Source organism: Loxodonta africana, chromosome 3 (genome assembly GCF_030014295.1).
Source record: "Loxodonta africana isolate mLoxAfr1 chromosome 3, mLoxAfr1.hap2, whole genome shotgun sequence".
NCBI classification, from domain to species: Eukaryota; Metazoa; Chordata; class Mammalia; order Proboscidea; family Elephantidae; genus Loxodonta; species Loxodonta africana.
This window is the reverse complement of record NC_087344.1, coordinates 10,399,724-10,421,033: the sequence shown is the minus strand read 5'-3', so window position 1 is coordinate 10,421,033 and position 21,310 is coordinate 10,399,724. Positions and strand designations below refer to the sequence as shown.

General features: G+C 41.6%; 1 long non-coding RNA gene across 4 annotated transcripts in view; it reads left to right on the top strand.

Annotated features, from left to right (window-relative positions):
* The window catches only part of LOC111748358 (uncharacterized), a 44,028-nt gene that overhangs the window by 18,025 nt on the left and 4,693 nt on the right, over positions 1-21,310 (top strand). For 3 of the 4 annotated variants that reach the window (XR_010321178.1, XR_010321180.1, XR_010321179.1), the window contains exon 5: positions 17,193-18,287. The exons of the other annotated variant lie outside the window; for it this stretch is intronic. This is a non-coding gene — a long non-coding RNA (uncharacterized LOC111748358). The remainder of the gene's footprint in view (positions 1-17,192; positions 18,288-21,310) is intronic. 4 annotated transcript variants of the gene reach the window in all.

Below are 21,310 nucleotides of genomic sequence, written 5' to 3'. Positions count from 1 at the left end.
GAGAAGAGAGGAAAAAGAAGAGAAAAGGGAGAGAAAGAAGCAGAGAGACAGAGAGAGAGGAAAGCTGGGGAGGGAAGGTGAAGGAAATAGAATGAAAGGGGTGAGAAGAGACAGGGCAGGAAGAGAAGAGAAGGAAAAGGAAGGAAGGGAAGACAGAGGGAGCTAAGAGGAGACATTGTTACCTTTTTTAATTAAAGAGACAGATGGAAGACAAGAGAAAAGAAGAGGGAGAAAGGAAAGGGAAGAGAAGAGAAGGAAGAGAACTGAAGAGCAGGGAGAGAGGGAAGGGAAGAGAAGGAAAAACAGAGACGGAAGAGAAGAGAGAGGGAATAGAAAAGAAGAGAAGGAATGAGAAACAGGTTGTTGTTGTTGTCAGGTGCCCTCGAGTCGGTTCCGACTCATAGCGACCCTATGCACAACACAACGAAACATTGCCCGGTCCTGCTCCATCCTTACAATTGTTGTTACGCTTGAGCTCATTGTTGCAGCCACTGTGTCAATCAACCTTGTTGAGGGTCTTCCTGTTTTCCGCTGACCCTGTACTCTGCCAAGCATGATGTCCTTCTCCAGGGACTGATCCCTCCTGACAACATGTCCAAAGTATGTAAGATGCAGTCTCGCCATCCTTGGTTCTAAGGAGCATTCTGGTTGTACTTCTTCTAAGACAGATTTTTTCGTTCTTTTGGCAGTCCATGGTATATTCAATATTCTTCGCCAACACCACAATTCAAAGGCATCAACTCTTCTTCGGTCTTCCTTATTCATTGTCCAGCTTTCACATGCATATGATGCGATTGAAAATACCATGGCTTGGGTCAGGCGCACCTTAGTCTTCAGGGTGACATCTTTGTTCTTCAACACTTTGAAGAGGTCCTTTGCAGCAGATTTACCCAGTGCAATGCCTCTTTTGATTTCTTGGCTGCTGCTTCCATGGCTGTTGACTGTGGATCCAAGTAAAATGAAATCCTTGACAACTTCAATCTTTTCTCACTTTATCATGATGTTGCTCATTGGTCCAGTTGTGAGGATTTTTGTTTTCTTTGTGTTGAGGTGTAATCCATACTGAAGGCTGTGGTCTTTGACCTTCATTAGTAAGTGCTTCAAGTCCTCTTCACTTTCAGCAAGCAAGGTTGTGTCATCTGCAAAACGCACGTTCTTAATGAGTCTTCCTCCAATCTTGATGCCCCATTCTTCTTCATATAGTCCAGCTTCTCGGATTATTTGTTCAGCATACAGATTAAATAGGCATGGTGAAAGAATACAACCCTGACGCACACTTTTCCTGACTTTAAACCAATCAGTATCCCCTTGTTCTGTCTGAACAACTGCCTCTTGATCTGTGGAAAGGTTCCTCATGAGCACAATTAGGCATTCTGGAATTTCCATTCTTCGCAGTGTTATCCATAGTTTGTTATGATCCACACAGTCAAATGCCTTTGCATAATCAATAAAACACAGGTAAACATCCTTCTGGTATTCTCTGCTTTCAGCCAGGATACATCTGACATCAGCAATGATATCCCTGGTTCCACGCCCTCTTCTGAAACCTGCCTGAATTTCTGGCAGTTTGCTGTCGATATACTGCTGCAGCCACTTTTGAATGATCTTCAGCAGAATTTTGCTTGCGTGTGACATTAATTATATTGTTCTATAATTTCCACATTCAGTTGGATCACCTTTCTTGGGAATAGACATAAATATGGATCTCTTCCAATCAGTTGGCCAGGAAGCTGTCTTCCATATTTCTTGGCATAGACGAGTGGCCACCTCCAGCACTGCATCTGTTTGTTGAAACTGCTCAATTGATATTCCATCAATTCCTGGAGCCTTGTTTTTTGCCAATGCCTTCAGAGCAGCTTGGACTTCTTCCTTCAGTACCATCGGTTCCTGATCATATGCCACCTCTTGAAATGGTTGAATATTGACTAATTCTTTTTGGTATAATGACTCTGTGTATTCCTTCCATCTTCTTTTGATGCTTCCTGCATCATTTAATATTTTCCCCATGGAATCCTTCACTATTGCAACTCGAGGCTTGAATTTTTTTCTTCAGTTCTTTCAGCTTGAGAAACGCCGAGTGTGTTCTTCTTTTTGGTTTTCCATCTCCAGCTCTTTGCACATGCCATTATAATACTTTATTTTGTCTTCTCGAGCGGCCCTTTGAAATCTTCTGTTCAGTTCTTTTACTTCATGAATTCTTCTTTTTGCTTAGCTGCTCGACACTCAAGAGCAAGTTTCAGAGTCTCCTCTGACATCCACCTTGGTCTTTTCTTTCTTTCCTGTCTTTTTCAGTGACCTCTTGCTTTCTTCATGGATGATGTCCTTGATGTCATTCCACAGGGCATCTGGTCTTCGGTCACTAGTGTTCAATGCGTCAAATCTATTCTTCAGATGGTTTCTAAATTCAGGTAGGATATATTCAAGGTCATATTTTGGCAATCGTGGACTTGCTCTGATTGTCTTCAGTTTCAGCTTAAACTTGCATATGAGCAGTCGATGGTCTGTTCCACAGTCGGCCCCTGGCGTTGTTCTGACTGATGATATTGAGCTTTTCCATTGTCTCTTTCCACAGATGTAGTCAATTTGATTTCTGTGTGTTCCATCTGGCGAGGTCCATGTGTATAAAACTAAAAAATGTTGGTGAAAGAAGGTATTTTCAGTGAAGAAGTTGTTGGTCTTGCAAAATTCTATCATTTGATCTCCGGCATTGTTTCTATCAACAAGGCCATATTTTCCAACTACTGATCCTTCTTTGTTTCCAACTTTCACATTCCAATCGCCAGTAATTATCCACGCATCTTGATTGCGTGTTTGATCAATTTCAGACTGCAGCAGCTGATAAAAATCTTCTATTTCTTTATCTTTGGCCCTAGTGGTTGGTGTGTAAATTTGAATAATAATCGAGAGAGAGAAAAGGGAGAATAGAAGTACAACCCCATTGATTGGGTACAATGAAAGAAGATGAATACAGATCGGAGCCAGATACTTTTTCTGAAAGATAGAGGGAGAGACACACAATGACAATCCAACCAGAGAAACTTCTCTTCACCTAAGAGAAAGGGAACAAGTAGGGGTTTTCCATACTGTCCTTATTTAGTTCCAGCAACTCAGCACAAAGGGCTGTGATGCTCTGCCAGCATTGAGCAACACTGACTGTCCCTCTGCTTCCCACACCCTCGGTGTTAAAAACTCAGGGGAAGAAGAGAAGGTTCCCCTTTAAACCGCGCAAGCACAGCACAAAGTGGGGCTTCAGTCTACTTCTCTTCTGGGACAATCTGGGATGGAAATGGGTCACAGGGAAAAGTGAGGCTGTCCAGCCAAGAGACAATGATTTTAGGCCGGACATTGCAAATACCTTCATTGGGGGAATTTTGACAAAACCATTCAGCTCAGTGGATGTCATCTGTCAGGCCAGATACCCTTCATAGTTATTCATTTGACAAGTATGTTCTGAGCATCTAGTATGTGGTAAGTGGCCCAAACACTGTGTACTTGACTACTAACAAAAAGGTTGGCAGTTCAAACCCACCCAGCAGTGCCATGAAAGAAAGACTTGGTAATCTACTTCCTTAAAGATTACAGCCAAAAGTACCTAGGGAGATCAGTTCTACTTTGCAACACATGGGGTTGCTCTGAGTTGGAATCAACTCAAAGGCAATGGGTTTAGTTTTCTGTGTGCTTGGCCCTGTTATACAGCAGTGAACAGTCAAGGTTCTTACTCTCGTGGCTGATATTCTGGAGGTAGAGGAAGGGAAGCAGAAAAGACGTCACTAATAGTCACAGCAAACACTCACCTAGCACTGTTCTAAGTTCTTTAAATATATGAACGTATTCAATCTTCAAGACTTTTCTATGAGATTGGGTTATTACTGGCCCCATTTTATAGCGGGGAAAACTAAGAAACAAAGAGATTAAATAACCTGTCCAAAGCCACTTAGCCAATAAAGGGGTAGAGCCAGAATTTAAAGCAAGGCACTCTGGCTCTAGAGTCTGTACACTTTATCACTAGGATATGTTGTTGTTAGTTGCCATAGACTCCATTCCAACTCATGGCAACACCATGTGTGCAGAGTAGGGCTGTGCTCCACAGGATTTTCAAGGCTGTGACCTTTTGGAAACAGATCTCCAAGTCTTTCTGCAACACCACTGTGTGAGTTTGAACCACCAACATTTGGCTAGTAGTCAAATGCTTAACCATTTGTACCACCCAGGGATCCTTCACTAAGCTATACTGCTTTCCAAATAAACAAAAGAATTTTAGGTAGCGATAATGGCCGTGAAAGATGTTACCATAAAACCAGTGAAAGCTGGAACCTAGGCAATGCAAAAATCTGTCAGAGAAGGAAAATGCGAACATTTTCCACTAAAAAAGTAATAGAAAAGTGGTAAGATAGTATCCCATCAATGGTGGAAAATTTGGGAGATCTGATTAAAAAAAGGTAGTCCAGTAGAGTTCTGGATCTCACAGTTTTCACTGTATATACAGTGTGGCTTGGAGCTATGTAGAAGGAGGAAGTCACAGGATAATTTTTTGAGGGGGTGATATTTATGCTGAGACCTGAACAATAAAATGGAGCCCTCATGCCTGTTCTCTTATTTCTATTTCTTCAGGTGTCAATTTATTTTGGTCTTGTTTATCTTTCATGTTGATGGTTTTCTTTATATGTCTTGTAAGTTTTGGTCATCTGTTCAAATTGAAGAATGGGGGTTGTTTACTAAGTAGCGGGTTTCCTCCTGTTTTATAGAGAAGGAAACTCAGGTACAAAGAAATGAAATAACTTTCCCAAGGCCACACAGTCAGTAAATAGTGAAGCCAGATTTTAAATGCAAGCATGTGGATTCCAGATTCTATACACTTAAACACTATGCTGTATTGCCTCTAAAATAATTAACGAGCAAGAGAATTTCAGTTAGTGATATTAAATGTGAATGTTGGGAATCTGGGTCCTGTGGGACCTGTGGCTGGCAGGTTTCATTAGAAGGAGGAGTTGAGGAGATGGCCTTTAAACTTGCAGACTCCAAATGCAGGAATGTGGAGTGGTATCTTTGAGGTGTCAGCACTGGCATTAGCCTTTAGTAGCCTTTCTTCTGTCCCTGAAGACAATCAGCAAAAAGTTGTGATATTGATGATGATGATAATGATAGTTGTGATGATGATAAAGATAAATGATGATGATGATGGTGCTGATGATGGTAGGGAGGATGATGGTGAGAATGATGATGGATGATGATAGTGGTGATGATGATGGTGCCAGTGATGATAAGGGTAATCACGGAGATGATGATGGTGATGGTCATGATAGTGAAGGGGGTGTTGATGATGGTAGTGATGATGATGGTCATGTTTATGATGATGGAGGGGAGCTAAACCCTGGGAGAGGGCTGCACTTTTTTACAGATTTTTTTTTTTTTTTTTAATTATAGGACAGAGTAGAACTGCCCCATAGAGTTTCCAAGGAGTGCCTGGCAGATTTGAACTGCCGACCCTTTGGTTAGCAGCCGTAGCACTTAACCACTACACCACCAGGGTTTCCACCATACTTATAGCATATATATATTTATGTATTATATGCATATCTAATTGTGTTTTCATGCATAAAAAAGTAAGATTTTTTCAGCTCCCCAAGAACCAATTTTCATCCCCATGGGGAAGATATCACTCCTGTTGAAAATGCATGCTTTAATGTATATAAGTCAGTTAGAACTACTTTTGTGATAAAAATATGAAGACAAACAAGATTAGAAAATAAACAAAAAGTGCAGCAAAGCAGGATGATTGCTGCAAAGATCATGTAAACTAATGTACGTCTCCTGCTAAATTGTAGTCCCTGGCTAGTGCAAATGGTTAATTAGCTCTCTGCTAACCTAAAGGTTGGCAATTTAATTCTACCAAGAGGTGCCTCAGAAGAAAGGCCTGGCAATCTACTTCACATGGGTCTCATGATTCAGAGTTGACTCAATGGCAACTGGTTTAGTTTTAGTTTTCGTTCCTCAATTGGGCTTTTCACCTACAATCAACAAACCTGTTGCTATGAGGCCAAGCTCAGAGTAATTTTTCAGGTTCAGCCCAGAGTGCTTTTCAGTGGATGGTTCGTGAGTATTTCTTTTCTGTCTTCACACAGTATACTGGTACATATAGCTGGGAAGTGACCACAATGTTCAATTTGGCACCAACAATAGATAGTAAGTTGGCTGAAAAGAACCTCTATGACAAATGAGGTAGAAGAATATATCTGTCCCAGAGAACTCTCCTGTCCAGGAGCCTGAGCTGGATGTATGCCAGAAGCTAGTTAGTGCCAGCACAAGTGTTAAAAACCAAGTCTCACACTATCTACCCAAATTATTCCAGAACATGGAAAAGGAAGCTATACTTCCAAATTCATACTATGAAGCCAGCATAACCCTGATATCAAAACCAGGCAAAGACACCACAAAAAGAGAAAATTACAGACCAATATCTCTCATGAATATACATGCAAAATTCTCAACAAAATTCTAGCCAATAGAATTCAGCATCATATCAAAAAAATAATACACCATGACCAAGTAGGATTCATACCAGGTATGCAAGGATGGTTCAACATTAGAAAATCAATGTATTCCATCACATAAATAAAAGGAAAGAAAATAATCACACGATCATTTTCAGTTGATGCAGAAAAGGCATTCAACGAAGTCCAACACCCATTCCTGATAAAAACTCTCAATAAAATAGGTATAGAAGGAATATTTCTCAACATAATAAAGGACATTACACAAAACTAACAGCCAACATCATTCTTAATGGAGAGAGGCTGAAAACATTCCCCTTGAGAACAGGAAAAAGACAAGGATGCCCTTTATCACCATTCCTATTTAACATTGTGTTGGAAGTCCTAGCTAGGGCAATAAGGCAAGAAACAGAAATAAAGGGCATCCAAATTGGTAATGAAGAAGTTAAACTGTCCCTATTTGCAGATGATATGATACTATACATAGAAAACCAAGACTCCAGGAGAAAACTACCATAACTAATAGAAAAATTCAGCAGAGTATCAGAACACGAGATAAACATACAAAAATCAGTTGGATTTGTATAAACCACTAAAGAGAATGATGAAAAGGGAAGCAGGAAAACAATACCATTTAAAATGGCCCTCAAAAAAAATAAAATACTTGGGAATAAATCTACTCAGGGATATAAAGGACCTATACAAAGGAAACTACAAAACACTACTGCAACAAAACATAAGAGACCTACATAAATGGAAAAACATACTACACTCATAGGTAGGTAGACTCAACATTGTGAAAACATTTCTACCCAAAGCGATTTACAAATACAAGGCAATACCAATCCAAATACCAATAGCATTCTTTAAAGAGATGGAAAAACTTATCGTTAACTTTATACAGAAAGGTAAGAAACCCCGGATAAGTAAAGCACTATTGAAGAAGAATAAAGAAGGAGGACTCACACTACCTGACCTCAGAAGGTACTATAACGACAGATACATTGACCAATGGAACAGAATTGAGAACCCAGATGTAAATCCATCCTCCTATGGTCACCTGATCTTTGACAAGGGCACAAAGTCCATCAAATGGGGAAAAGACAGTCTTTTTAACAAATGGTGCTCACAAAACTGGATGTCTGTCTGTGAAGAAAATGAAGCAGGACCCACACCTCACACCATATACAAAAACTGATTCAAATGGATCAAAGACCTAAATAAAAAGCCAAAAACTATGAAGATCATAGAAGAAAAAATGCAATCAACACTAGAAGCCTTAATACATGGCATTAACAGGATACAAATCACAACCAACAACACATAAGCTCCAGAGAATAAGCTAGATAACTGGGATCTTCTAAAAATTAAACACTTATGCTCATCAAAAGACTTCACCAAAAGAGTAAAAAGAGAACCAACGACTGGGAAAAAATTTTTGGCTATTACAAATCAGACAAAGGTCTAATCTGTAAAATCTATAAGAAAACCCAACACCTCTATGAAAAAAAGAAAAATAATCTAATTAAAATATGGGCAAAGGAAATGAACAGACACTTCAAAAAAGAAGGCATTCCAGTGGCAAACAGACAATGAGAAAATGCTCACTGTCTCTAGCCGTTAGGGAAACGGAAATCAAAACCACAATGAGACACCATCTCACCCAGGCATTTCTGGCACAAGTCAATGAAACAGGAAATAACAAATGTTGAAGAGGCTGGGGGGAGAAAGGGACTCTTATGCACTGCTGGTGGGAATGCAAAATGATACAACCATTTTGGAAAATAATATGGCACTTCCTTGGAAAGCTAGAAACAAATACCATAAGATCCAGCAATCCCACTCCTATAAATATACCCCAGAGAAATAAGAGTTGTCACATGAATAGACATATGCACACTCATGTTCATTGCAGCTTTGTTCACAATAGCAAAAAGATGGAAACAACCTAGATGCCCATCAACAGATGAATGGATAAACAAACTGTGGTACGTACACACAATAGAGTATTATGCAGCGATAAAGAACAATGACGAATCTGTGAAGCATCTCATAACATGGATGAATCTGAAGGGCTTTATGCTGAGTGAAATAAGTCAATCACAAAAGGACAAATATTATACGAGACCACTACTGTAAAAACTCATAAAATGGTTTACATACAAAAAGATAACAATCTTTGATGGTTACAAGGGAGGGTAGCGGTAGGGATGGAAAAAACGCTTAATAGACAGTAGATCAGTAGTAACTCTGGTGAAGGGTAAGGCAGTACCCAATACTGGGGAAGCCAGCACAACTTGTACAAGGCAAGGTCATGGTAGCTCCACAGACACATCCAAACTCCCTGAGGGACCGAATTGCTGGGCTGAGGGCTGTGGGGACCATGGCCTTGGGGAACATCTAGCTCAACTGGCGTAACAGAGTTTGTAAAGAATATGTTCCGCATTCTACTTTGGTGAATAGCATCTGAGGCCTTAAAATCCTGTGAGCAGCCATCTAGGATACTCCACCAGTCTCACCCTTTCAGGAGCAAGGAAGAATGAAGAAACCTAAAGATACAAGGGAAAGATTAGCCCAAAGGACTAACGGACCACATCTACTGATATTTTCACCTCATCTGTAACTCACTGCTGATGCCTGACCCTCCACACCTCACTACACATTAGCCTGATTTCTATCTGGCAGCACTTAGTTTTGTTATTGGCAGGATTTAGCTGTGGAGCCCACCCTATTTGCCTGGAGGGTAAGGTGAAGTGTCATGGAATTGATGCCCCCTGGGAGTAGCCCTTGACTAGAGACCGATTGGTAGATGGTGTATTCCTACCCCAACTTCCTTTCCCCCAAGTGTGCTCTATGCTGACCCCTTGAGGGCCCCAGAGGAATTAAGCTCCAGGTGTCCACCATGTAACTTGCTTGATAACATTCACTGTTGACTCTTTCTCCTTCCCTGTCTCACTTCTCCCCTCCTCTGCTGTGTTTCATGGGATCACTTTCCTGATGAACTACTCTCACCTGAACCCTTCTCTCAAGATCTGCACTTGGGGGTCACTATGAGTCAGAATCAACTCGACAGCAATGGGTTTGGTTTTTGAACTAAGACATTACTGGTGTTATTGTTGTTAACTGCTTTCAAGTAGGCTCCGATTCATTGCAACATTACGTATAACAGAACAAAACGTTGCCCTGTCCTGCACCATCTTAATGATCTTTGATATTTCTGAGTCCATTGTTGTGGCTCATTTGTTAATCCATCTCATTGAGGGTTTCTGTTTTTTTTCACTGACCCTTTACTTTATGAACCAGGATGTCCTTTTCTTGCAATTGCTATTTCCCGATCATGTGTTCGAAGTAAGTGAGCCCAAGTCTAACCATTTTCGTTTCTTTTCTTTCTTTTTTTGTGCTTTAGGTGAAAGTTTACAGCTCGAGTTAATTTCTCATTCAAAAGTTTATGCACATATTGCTTTTTGACATTGGTTGCAATCTCCACAAGGGGACAGCACGCTCCTCTTTTCAACCTCAGTTTCCCTGTGTCCCTTCATCCAGTTCCTGTCCCTTTCCTGCCTTCTTGCCCTGCCTTTGGACTGGATATGCCCATTTGGTCTCATGTATTTGATTGAACAAATAGGCACGATCCTCACGTGTATTCGTTTTTGTTTTATAGGCCTGTCTAATCTTTGTCTAAAAGGTGGACTTCAGGAATGGTTTCAGTTCTGGGTTAGCAGAGCATCCAGGGGTCAGAGTTTCAGAGGTTGCCTCTCCAGTTTCTTCTTTTATTATGGGTTTATTCAGTTTTTCTACCTTGGTTTGTGTTAATTTAGGTAGGTATTGTGTTTCTAGAAATTTGTCCATTTCCTCTAGGTTTTCAAATTTGTTGGAGTACAATTCTTCATAGTATTCTGTTACTATGTTTTTTATTTCAGTTGAGTCTGCTGTGGTACCACTCATCTCATTTCTTTTCTGGGTTATTTTCTTCCTCTTCTGTTTTTCTTTCTTCAGTTTGGCTAATTTGTCAATTTCGTTGATCTCAAAGAACCAACTTTTAGTCTTGTTGATTTTTTCGATTGTTTTTCTATTCTCTGTTTTATTCATTTCTGCTCTGATCTTTATTTCCTTTCTCCTGGTGGCTGTGGGTTTCTTTTGCTGCTCTCTTTCTGTTTGTTCGATTTGTAGGGTTAATGTTTCCATTTTGGTCCTTTCTTCTTTTTTGATGTGTACATTCATTGCTATAAATTGACCTCTAAGCACTGCTGTTGCTGTATCCCAAAAGCTTTGGTAAGATGTGTTTTCATTCTCATTTAATTCTATGAATTCCTTTATTCCATCCTGAATTCTTCTATAACCCTATAGTTTTTGAACAAGGCTTTGTTCAGTTTCTATGTATTTGATTTTTTTTTTCCCTTGCTATTTCTATTATTGATTTTTACTTTCATGGCACTATAATCAGAAAAGATGCTTTGTAATATTTTGATGTTTTGGATTCTGTTAAGGGTTGTTTTGTGGCCTGAAATATGGTCTGTTCTAGAGAATGTTTCATGGGCATTGCAAAAGAATGTATACTTGGCTGCTGTTGGGTGGAGTGTTCTGTATATATCTATGAGGTCAAGTCAATTGATTGTGGCATTTAGGTTTTCCCTATCTTTGTTGAGTTTCTTTCTAGATGTTCTGTCCTTCACTGAAAGTGGTGTGTTCAATTCCCCTACAATTACTGGGGTGCTGTCTATGTCTCTTTTCAATGCTATTAGAGTTCGTTTTATGGATTTGGAGTCCTGTCATTGGGTACATATATATTTATTATGGTTATATTTTCCTGGTGTATTGGCCCATTGCTAAATGCCATGGGACTGGTGTAGGAGCAGAGGGTCCTGATTCTTGGCTTAGGGGGCACGTGTGTTGTTGAATGCTATGGAGCAGAGTGGGGTGGGGGGTGGGCAAAGGGAAGGAAGCACTTCTCTGCTGTGAAGTTCTGGGGGCTGAGGGGTTATTTTGCCTCTGCCCATGGTAGGTTAGAAATTTGCACTTAACTTTCATAGGTCTGGTTTTGCCCCTACCTGGTTCTGGAGGTGCGTGCAGATTCGCTGCTGCTTGGCTATACCTGATGTGGTGGCCTCAGCTTTAAATATCGTGGCTTGCCTTAGCCTGTGTGCACTCAGAAGGCTCAGCTAGCAGGACACTGGTCATCCCAGGATCTGAACTTCCCCATTTCCACTGCTTTTGAATTGTCTCTCCCTCTGCCTGTCGCTCAGCCCGATTCTTCAGCTTTGTCTTTGATGATTAGGATTCCCAGATTGTCATATACATTCAATTCACTTGTTTTTTTGGGGTCTTTGTTGTAAGAGGGACGACAGGAAGCATCTGCCTATTCCTACATCTTGGCCCTGCCTCTCCACCATCCTCATTTCTAAGGAGCATTCTAGTTGTATTTCTTCTCAGACTGATTTGTCTGATCTTCTGGCAGTCCGTGGTATATTCAATATTCTTATACAACACCACAGTTTGAATGCATCAGTTCTTCTTCTGTCTTCCTTTTTCATTGTCCAAGTTTCACATAGACACGAGGAAACTGAAAAGACTATGGCTTGGGTCAGATGTACTTTATTCATGAAAGTGACATCTTTGCTACACCTCCATATTTTTGTGATTGCATATGTGTGTGAGTGTTGCCTTGGGGTTTGGGGATGGTGTAGTATTGTTCTTGCAGATTGGTCAGATGTGCAGCAGAGCTTAGGGAAGATGAAGTGATTGAAAATCTAGACTCTGGAGCCAGAGGGTCTTAGTTCGTTATTTCAGGTTTGAATGATCTTGGACAAACCCTGATTTCCTCTTTTTTTAAATGGGTAAAGGAAAATTCTTACCTCACCAGATTGGCATGATGATTAAATTTTGTTGGAAATGTGCCTAATGCACTACCTGATAAGTAATGTTTACTTTTTTTAATTGTGAAAATATACGCAGCAAAACATACGTCAATTCAACGATTTCTACACATAAAATTCAGTGACACTGATTACGTTCTTCAAGTTGTGCAACCGTTCTCGGTCATTTTCCAGATTATTCCTCCATTTCCAATATAAGTTCACTGCTCCTTAAGCTTCTCATCTAACCTTTCAAGTTGTTGTTGTCAATTTGATTTCACATAGATTATTCTTTAAAAGAGCACAGTGCTCAAGGTAAATATTCTTTAGTAGTTAAGCTAAACTATTGTTTCATTTTAAAAAGTCTTAAGGGGATAGTTTTGGCCTAAGCATTAAAGATTATCTCAGCGCAATAGTTCATGGGGTTCATCCAGCTTTAACGGTTCCAGAAAGTCCAAATCCATGAGAATTATGTCATGGTGACTTATGTGGAGCAGACTGGGAAGAAGTCCTTCAGTGTGACACTTGCTTTATCGGGAATTTTAAATGCAGAAAGAAAGGGAAAGAGACAAAGAAATGGAGATAGATAGAGGGGAAGAGAGGAGAGGGAAGGGGAAAGAAATGGAACGGAAGAGAAGAGAGAAAGAGATGTACAGGCCCAATTATTGGGTGCAATGAAAGACGATGATAAGTAAGAGATGAGAGCTAGATATTGGTTGGATCGGAAGATGATCTAGGGAAAGATACACACAGTGACAGGCCAACCAGAGCAACTTCTCTTCACTGTGGAGAAAAGGGACAAGTAGGGGTTTTCCATGCTGTTCTTCCTATTTACAGCCAGCAACTCAGCAGAAAGGGCTGTGATTCTTTGGCAGCACTGAGTAACCCTGGCTCTACCATCCCTTCCCCACACCCCCTGGTATTAAAAACCCAGGGAAAGCGGAAAAGTTTCCCCTTCAAACCATGCAACCACAGCACAATGTGGGATTTCAGTCTGCTTCTCTTCTTGTGCATCTGGGGCTGGAAATGGGGTGCAGGAAAAAGTGAGGGCCACTGACTGTTCAGCAAAGAGACCACGGTTTTAGGCTGGACACTGCAAACACTTTCATTGGGGACCTTTTGCAAAATCTCTCAATTCAGGAGACTTCATAGGTTGGGGCAGATTTTCTTCATAGTCATTCATTTGACAAGTATGTTCTGAGCATCTAATATGTGCCTAGTGGTGCAAACAGTTTCCACTTGACTACTAACCTAAAGGTTGGTGGTTTGAACACACTCAGTGGTGCTATGGAAGAAAAGCCTGGTGATCTACTTCCACAAACATTACAGCCAAGAAAACCTATATAACTCAGTTGCACTGTGTAACACATTGGGTTTCCATGAGTCGGAATCAACTCAAAGGCAACCGGTTTGGTTTACTGTGTGCTGGCACTGTCATACAGCAGTGAACGAACAGGCAAAGTTCACACTCTTGTGGGGCTGATATTCAGGGGTGGGGGAGGGAAGCAGAAAAGAAACCCCTAATAGTTACAGCAAGTACTCACCTACCACTGTTCTAAGTTCTTTAGATATATGAACATCATCAATCTTCAAAACTTTTCTATGATATCCAGTCATTATTGGCCCCGTTTTATAGAAAGGAAAACTGAGGCACAAACAGTTTAAATAGCTTGCCCAAACCCACTTAGCCAGTCAAGGGGTATAGCCAGGATTTAAAGCCAGGTAGTCTGCCTCCAGAGTCTATGTACTTTATCAATAAGCTATGTTGATGTTGTTGTTGTTAGTTGCCATCGATTTGATTCCAACTCATGACGACACCATGTGTGACGAGTAGGGTTGTGCTGCACATGGTTTTCAAGGGTGTGACCTTTGGGAAACAGATCTGCAGGTCTTCTTTCTGCAGCACCACTGGGTGAGTTTGAACCAACAACCTTTGGCTGGTAGTCAAGCCGTAACCATTTGTGACACCCAGGGATCCCTCCTTAAGCTATATTGTCCCCCAAGTAATAAATAAAAGAAGTTTAGGTAGTGATAATGGTTATGAAAGAAGTTTGTGTAAAACCTGTGTAAGCGGGAAACTGTGTAAGGTCGAAACCTGTCAGAGAAGGAAAACTCAAATATTTTCTACTAGAATGAGTGATAGAAACATGGTAAGACTGCATCCTGTCAAAGGTGGAAAATTCCTGAGACCCAGAAAAACAAGGCAGTCTTGTCAAATTCCAGCTCTTACAGGTTTCACTATATATAAGGTGTGGCTAAAGTTGTTTGGACAGAACAAGGGGATACTGATTGGTTTAAAGACAGGAAAGGTATGCATCAGGGTTGTATTCTTTCACCATACCTATTCAATCTGTATGCTGAGCAGATAATACGAGAAGCTGGACTATACGAAGAAGAACATGGCATCAAGATTGGAGGAAGACTCATTAACAACCTGCGTTATGCAGATGACACAACCTTGCTTGCTGAAAGTGAAGAGGACTTGAAGCACTTACTAATGAAGATCAAAGACCACAGCCTTCAGTATGGATTACACCTCAACATAAAGAAAACAAAAATCCTCACAACTGGACCAATGAGCAACATCATGATAAATGGAGAAAAGATTGAAGTTGTCAAGGATTTCATTTTACTTGGATCCACAATCAACAGCCATGGAAGCAGCAGTCAAGAAATCAAAAGACACATTGCACTGGCCAAATCTGCTGCAAAGGACCTCTTCAAAGTGTTGAAGAACAAAGATGTCACCCTGAAGACCAAGGTGCGCCTGACCCAAGCCATGGTATTTTCAATCGCATCATATGCATGTGAAAGCTGGACAATGAATAAGGAAGACAGAAGAAGAGTTGACGCCTTTGAACTGTGGTGTTGGTGAAGAATATTGAATATACCATGGACTGCCAAAAGAACGAACAAGTCTGTCTTGGAAGAAGTACAACCAGAATGCTCCTTAGAGGCAAGGATGACGAGACTGTGTCTTACATGCTTTGGACATGTTGTCAGGAGGGATCAGTCCCTGGAGAAGGACATCATGCTTGGCAGATTACAGGGTCAGCGGAAAAGCAGAAGACCCTTAATGAGGTGGATTGACGCGGTGGCTGCAACAATAAGCTCAAGCATAACAAGGATTGTAAGGATGGAGCAGGACCGGGCAGTGTTTCGTTCTGTTGTGCATAGGGTCGCTATGAGTCGGAACCGACTCGATGGCACCTAACAACAACAACAACAACATCGTAGAGGTGTTGGATTTTCCCATAGATTTTAGAAATTAGACCTTTGTCATTAGCCAAAAAATTTTTCCTAGCCCGTAGGTTCTCTTTTTACTCTTTTTGTGAAGTCTTTCGGTGAGTGTAAGTGTTTAATTTTTAGAAGAACCATTTATCTAGCTTATTTTCTGGTGTTTGTGTGTGGTTAATTTTGCTTTGTCTGCTGTTTATGTGGTACCTTAGGGCCCCTGGTGTTGGCTCCATCTTTTCTTCCATGACCTTTATAGTTTTTGGTTTCATATATAGGTCTTTGATACATTTTGAATTAGTTTTTGTGTATGATGTGCGGTATGGGTCCTGTTTCACTTTTTTGCAGATGGGCATCCTGTATCACCAGTGCCACTTGTTAAAAAAAACTGTCTTTTCCCCATTTAGCGGACTTTGGACCTCTGTCAAAGATCAGGTGGCAGTTTTGTTGTTGTTTTGTTGGGTCCCTTTGATTTGGTTCTGACTCACAGCGACCATATGTACAACAGAACGAAACACTGCCTGGTCCCACACCATCCTGACAATCGTTGCTATGCTTGAGCCCATCGTTGCAGCCACTGTGTCAGTCCATCTCATCGGGGGTCTTCTTCTTTTTTGTTGATCTTCTACTTTCTCAAGCATGATGTCCTCCAGGGAGTGGTCTCTCCTGATAACATGCCTAGAGTAACGAGAGAAAGTTTTGCCATCCACACCTCTAAGAAGTATTCTGGTTGTACTTCTTCCAAGACAGATTTGTTCATTCTTCAGCAGTCCGTGGTATACTCAATATTCTTTGCCAACACCGTAAGTCAAACAGTCAATTCTTCTTTGGTCTGCTTTATTCATTGTCCAGCTTTCAGATGCATATGAGGCGATTGAAAATAGCATGGCTTGGGTCAGGCACACCTTAGTTCTCCAAGTGACTTTTTTTTTTTTTTTAACACTTTAAAGAGGTCTTTTGCAGTAGATTTGCCCACTGCAATATATCATTTGATTTCTTGACCATTGCTTCCATGGGTGTTGATTGTGGATCCAAGTAAAATGAAATCCTTGACAACTTCAATCTTTTCTCTGTTTATCATGATGTTGGTTAATGGTCCAGTTGTGAGGATTTTTGCTTTCTTTACGTTAAGGTGCAATCTGTACTGAAGGCTATAGTCTTTGATCTTCATCAGTATGTGCTACAATTCCTCTTCACGTTCAGCAAGCAAGATTGTATCATCTGCATATAACAGGTTGTTGATGAGTCAGAATCGACTTGACGGCACTGGGTTTGGTTTGGTTTGATGAGTCTGCCTCTAATCTTGATGTTGTGTTCTTCTTCATACACTCAAGCTTCTCGGATTATTTGCTCAGCATACATACTGGATAAGTAGATGAAAGGAAATAACCCTGATGCACACCTTTCCTGACTTTAATCGAAGCAGTATCCTCTTGCATTTTTTTAACTACTGGCTCTTAGTCAACATACATGTTCCTCGTGAACACAATTAAGTGTTCTGGAATTTCCATTCTTCACAACTTTATTCATAATTTGTTATGATTCACACATTTGAATGCCTTTGTATAATCAATAAAACACAGGTAAACATCTTTCTGGTATTCTCTGCTTTCAGCCAAGATTGATCTGACATCAGCAACAGGCCGGTGTGGCATGACTCAAAATGAGAAGAAAGAGTTGCAAACATCCATTAATAGTAGGAACATGGAATGTATGAAGTATGAATCTAGGAAAATCGGAAGTTGTGAAAATGAAATGGAACACATAAAGATTAATATCCTACGCATTAGTGAGCTTCAATAGAATAGCTTTGGCCTTTTTGAATGGGACAATTGTATGGTCTGCTATGTTGGGAATGACAAATTAAAAAGGAATGGCATTATATTCATAATCAAAAAGAACATTCCAAGATCAACTGTGAAGTACAACTCTGTCAGTGATAGAATAGTATCCATACGCCTACAAGGAAGATGAGTTAATATGACTTATTCAGATTCGCGCAGCAATTATTAATGCCAAAGATAAGTACATTGAAGATTTTCACCAACTTCTGTAGGTTGAAATGGATCAAATGTGCAATGAAGATCCATTGATAATTAAAGGTGTTTGGAAGGCGAAAGTTGGAAACAAACAAGAAGGATTAGTAGTTGGAAAATATGGCCTTGCTGAAAGAAAAGATGCTGGAGATCACATGATAGAATTTTGAAAGAACAACTTCACTGCATTAACTCATCTTTGTAGACAAGTTAATCCATAACAACCTTTCCAAGCCCACTGATCTCAAGGCACTCTACTATGCTTTCAGTTTTTTCGAGGGCTTAACTGTTGCATCACCCAGTAGCTATCATATGATACAGTGTCATAGAAGACATCACATATTGCAGCTGGACAAAAGCTGGCAGCCAATGAGGGACACGGCAAGGACAATGGCCAGGTCCCCTGGACTCCTTCTCAGCATAGATCTGTGGACTACGCTCCTCCCAGAGTCCCTGGATGGTACAAAAAATTTTAGATTTGAATCTAGCCAAAGGTGCCTTGGAAGAAAGGCCCAGCAATCAAATTCTGAAAGATCATACTTATTGCAAACCCTACGGAGCACAGCCGTACTCAGACACATTGAGGCCACCACGAGTCAGAGTCGATTCCATGGCATCTGCTCACAGGCCACCTTGCTGTTCCTCCAACATGCCAGGCACGGTCCTGCCTCCAGGTATTTGCACTGGCTGTTCCCTCAACCTGGAATGTTCTTCCCCTATCAGGTTTCCCTTCCTTGACTTTTTAAAAGTTCCTGCTCTTCTTTTTCTCATCTGATTATCACCTTCTCATGTATCACCTTCTCAGCCATTATTCTTTTTTTAATTAGTTTTTATTGTGCTTTAAGTGATAGTTTACAATTCAAGTCAGTCTCTCATACAAAAATTTATATACACCTTGCTATATACTTTCAATTGCTCTCCCCCTAATGAGACAGCATACTCCTTCCCTCCACTCTCTATTTTCATGTCTATTTGGCCAGCTTCTGGCCCCCTCTGCCCTCGCAACTCCCCTCCAGACAGAAGATGCCAACATAGTATCATGCGTCTACTTGATCCGAGAAGCTTGTTCTTTACCAGTATCGTTTTCTATCCATAGTCCAGTCCAATCCTTGTCTGAAGAGTTGGCTTTAGGAATGGTCCCTGTCTTGGGCTAACAGAGGGTCTGGAGACCATGACCTCTGGGGTCTTTCTAGTCTCAGTCAGACCATTAAGTCTGGTCTTTTTATGAGAATTTGAGGTCTGCATCCCACTGCTGTCCTGCTCGCTCAGGGGTTCTCTGTTGTGTTCCCTGTCAGGGCAGTCATTGGTTGTAGCCGGGCACCATCTAGTTCTTCTGGTCTCAGGCTGATGTAGTCTCTGTTTTATGTGGTCCTTTCTGTCTCTTGGGCTCATAATTACCTTGTGTCTTTGGTGTTCTTCATTCTCCTCTGCTCCAGGTGGGTTAAGACCAATTGATGCACCTTAGATGGCCACATACTAGCGTTTAAGATCCCAGATGCCACTCTCCAAAGTGGGATGCAGATCAGCCATTATTCTTTTGAACGTTGTCTCCCTGACCCCCAAACTCCACATTATCAGCTCCATGAGGGTGAGACTTTTGTCTGCCTTGTTCCCCCACTGAATCTCCAGTGCCTAGAACAACAGCACATAGGAGGTGTTCAAGAAATGTTTGTTGTATAAAAGAATGAATTACTGAGTGAGCGAGTGGTTGTTTTGAACATGGGTGTCTTGGCATGTTGCATGGTATGTGAAGTTTGGACTGAATCTCTGTTGACTTGGATTTTCTTTAATTCTTTATACACACACACACACAAAAAAATACAGCATCCCACTTATCCCAGAGGGCTCAATACAAAAAAAAAAAACAACCTAAATCAATTGCTGTCGAGTCCATTTCCATTCACAGTGATCCCATGTGTGTCAGAGTAGAAACGTTCTCCATAGGGTTTTCACCAGCTGAATTTTCAGAGGTAGATCACCAGGTCTTAATTCCGAGGTACCTCTGGGTGAACTTGAACCTCCCACCTTTCAGTTAGAAGCTGAATATTTTCACCGTTTGCACCACAGGGAGACTCCTAACTAGTTGCCCTTGAGTCGATTCTGATTCACATAGAACCTACAGGACAGAGTAGAATCGCCCCATAGGGTTTCCTAGGCTCTAACCTTCACAGGAGCAGATCACCAGGTCTTTGACCTGTGGAGCTGCCGGAAGGGCTCAAACCGCCGACCTTTCGGTTAGCAGCTGATTGCTTAGCAATTACACCACCGGGGCTCCTGTTTTAGTTGCAGTTGAGTCGATTTCGACTCGTTCTGGTCCCTCGTGTGTCCGAGTAGAGCTGTGCTCCACAGGGTTTCCGACGGCTGTGATCTCTGGGAAGCAGAGCACCAGACCTTTCTTCTGAGGCACCTCTGTGTGGATTCGAACCACCAACCGTTTTTGGTCCGTAGCCCAGCGCTTAACTGTTTGCATCACCCAGGAAGCCAGAGGGCTTAATAATCAGCCCCACGCTGTTAAACCCCCTTTTTGTGCAGACACTACAGTAAACCCTCAAACTGCATCTTGGTAACCCTGTGAAGAGGGTACTATTCCTGTCTGAATTTTGCAGAGGAGAAAAGAGGCTCAGAGAGGGGAAGCAGCACGCCCTAGATTACAACACTGTAACAAATGGCGCAATCCCACCCATCTGGCATTTTTGGCCTTTGGCACAGAGGATTAAGTGGTCGACTACTGGCCAAAAAGTTGGCGGTTCAAACCCACCCTTGGGAAAAAGGCCTGGCAATCTGCTTCCAAAAGGTCGCAGCCTTAAAAACCCCATGGACAGCAGCTCTATCCTACACTCATGGGGTTGCAATGAGTCGGAATCAACTTGACAGCAACTAACAACATGCTACGGGGCCTTTCAAACGCTGGGCAAAGAGTGAACAGGCAGCTGCAAGATGAGGAATAAATGGTGGATGGGGATGTTTGTCGCAAGGCCGGAGGACAGATACTGGGGCGTCCTGGGTACTGGGCGCCTGGGTTCCCTTTACACCCAACCTCAGTGTTGCAGCCTGCTCCAAATAGAGCACAAGATTGTGTGTGTGTGTGTGTGTGTGTGTGTGTGTAAGGAGCCCTGGTGGTGCAATGGTTAAGCACCCTGCTGCTAACCAAAAGGTTGGTGAAATGAACCCACCCAGTAACACCGAGAGTGAAAGACCTGGTGGTAGGTGATCTGCTCCTGTAAGGATCACAGCCTAGGAAGCCTTATGGGGAAATTCAGCTCTGTCACACGGGATCACTGAGTCGGAATCAACTCCACAGCACCCAGCAACAACAACACATGCATGCGTGTGTGTGTGTGTATGCATGTACGCGTATGTTTCTCCGTGTATGTGTGTTTGTGCATGTGTATGTGTGTACATGTATGTGTGTGATTATGTGAGTGCATGTGTGTGTGTGTGGACACAGGTACTTGGGTTGAGGGAGTGACTGGTTAATTCATTCAAAAATATCTGTTGGGTGTCTCATGTGCCCCAGGCACTGGAGGTGGTCTTTCACCTAAACTGACCTTGGTCCTCTACCCAGGGAGCCTGCATTCTAACAGGAGACAGAGAAAATAAGAAAAAAAAAATTACCCAGCTGTAGAATTTCAGTTTCTATAGGGCTTTTAAGGGAAATATGGTGTGCTATTTTATGGGAGCAGGTGAGGAGAGTGGT